This window comes from Cherax quadricarinatus, chromosome 43, assembly GCF_038502225.1.
Source record: "Cherax quadricarinatus isolate ZL_2023a chromosome 43, ASM3850222v1, whole genome shotgun sequence".
Taxonomy (NCBI): domain Eukaryota; kingdom Metazoa; phylum Arthropoda; class Malacostraca; order Decapoda; family Parastacidae; genus Cherax; species Cherax quadricarinatus.
This window is the reverse complement of record NC_091334.1, coordinates 16,027,306-16,029,805: the sequence shown is the minus strand read 5'-3', so window position 1 is coordinate 16,029,805 and position 2,500 is coordinate 16,027,306.

Sequence of the window (2,500 nt, the reverse complement as noted above, 5' to 3'; positions counted from 1 at the left end):
TCAAACTCAACAGTAAAGTTTATAGAATGGGCTAAACTATTTAATTTTCCAAGGAAATGGTGTATATCTACATTTTTGGGCATAAGACACAAAATATCATCAACATATCTGAACCATTTAGCTCTATTAGGGAGGATTGTGTTAAGTAACCTTGTTTCAAAAAATTCCATGTATAGGTTACTAAGAACAGGTGAAAGAGGATTTCCCATTGCCATACCAAACTTCTGAGTGTAAAATTTATCATTAAATACAAATTTTGCATCAACAATGCAAAGTTTAATAAGTTTAATGATAGTAGGAACTGGCAATGGTAAATCATAGTTAACGAGTTCTTCAGATAAGAAACTTAATAAATCATCAACAGGAACTTTCGTAAACAAGGAAGTAACATCAAAACTAACCATGTTAAAATCATTTAAGTCAGTCAAGGAGCTTAATTTATCAACCAAGTCTATGTTGTTTTTTAACATTAAAGTTAGAAATTTTACCAACAATAGGGCTCAAAATATCAACAAGCCATTTGGATCATTTATATGAAACTGATCCTATGGAGCTAATAATTGGTCTGACTGGATTCTCTGGTTTGTGTGTTTTTATTAGTCTATACATGTAAGGTAAAGATGGATTAGTGGAAGTAAATTGTTTGACTAATTCATCTTTGCCTTTCAGTAGAAGTTTTATTGTTTTATTGAAATTGCTCTTAACGGTTTCTAGGGGATTTTTCCTAAGTTTAGAATAGGTTTCAGTATCATCTAAGAGATTATTCATTTTTTCTTGGTAATCATTTTCTTTCATAATTACTATTGCATTTATTTTGTCTGCTTTAGTAAGGCGCAAATTTTTATTGTTATTAAGTGTATCATAAGACTTAAAGAATCTTTGAGGGCAATTGGGAATTCAAATTTAAAATTTACAGAAAACCTACAAATAGCTGTTCCTATGTACACTATTATTCCTCGCATCAAGATAGAGTCAAACTGTCTGTTTTCTCATCAATGTTTTTGAGAGCTTTACGAATTTGTAGTCCTGAGTTCATAGATGAGGAAATATCCAAAATTTATGAAATAGGTAATGATTTAAAATACCCAAGAAATGTAATTGATAAATCTTTTAAAGTTGCTAGAAATACTTTTTACAATCCAAAAAGGGACAACCAGCCTTATTCAATTAAAAATATGTTGGTTCTCCCTTACCATGAAAACTTGGTTGATATGCCTTCTCTTCTTAAGACTTTTAATATTAAAGTTGTATTCAAAAATCTTGATACAGTAAAAAAACTTTTGATAAAGAATTCCCCCCAAAATGCTGATGGATGTGTCTATAAGATTCCTTGTAAAATTTGCGATAAAGTTTATTACGGTCAAACTGGTAAAAATCTCGAACTAAGATTAAAACAACATAATTATAGCATTAGAACTGGACAAGATTCCAATGCTCTATTTATTCATGTAAGAGATTTTAACCATCCAATTGATTTTCAAAAAGTTGAGAAAGTAGTATCAAGCAAGTCCATGGTCGACAGGAATATAATTGAATCTTGTTTCATAAAAAGCAGTTTTGACAATAATATGAATATTTCCTTTGGTTTATATAAATTAGATCCATTTATAATTAATAGAATTTGGGAAGAATTTAATAATACACTGGACAAATAATAATTTTTAAATTTTCTTGGGTAGAATAGTTTGTTGGTGAGTTGTGCAAAGGACCTATCCAAGTTGGGTCGGCGCGCGTCAGGTGTTTAACCGTTGTGGGATCTGATAGTGAGGTGCTGGCCAGACCCCTTATATAGCTTCCTTGGTTGCTTTACTTTCATAGTTCCTTGATAATGTGAGTAGTCACGAAAGTGCTTGGAATTTCTCTATTCTTTCAGAGTGGTTGTTTTGCATATTTTGAAATCACCTGTTTACTGTGATCTTATTGCATGTATATATATATATATATATATATATATATATATATATATATATATATATATATATATATATATATATATATATATATATATATATATATATATATATATATATATATATATATATATATATATATATATATATATATAAGTGGTTGCTGGGGTCGAGTCCTAGCTCCTGGTGGTTTAGAGAGTGTTTAGACAGTGGTTTAGATTTAGACAGTGTTGCTGTTCCCTCTCACAGTCGCTGGTGACACCTTGTTATGTCCCAATGGACTGATAGGTCAACCTCCATCGTGTTTATGGTGTCCAGTACCTGTTGTGTGTATGGTGTCCAGTACCTGTTGTGTGTATGGTGTCCAGTACCTGTTGTGTGTATGGTGTCCAGTACCTGTACCTGTTGTGTGTATGGTGTCCAGTATCTGCTGGTGCAATCTCTGTCCCCCTTAGTTTTTTAGCGTTCCCTCTGTTTCCACTGAGAAGGCTTCTCTAAGTCGTCTGTTTATTCTGCACTTCCCAGACTTCCTTGCCAGAGAAAGTGAGTGTGTGTGTGTGTGTATGTGTGTGTGTGTCTTAGTCTTGTTG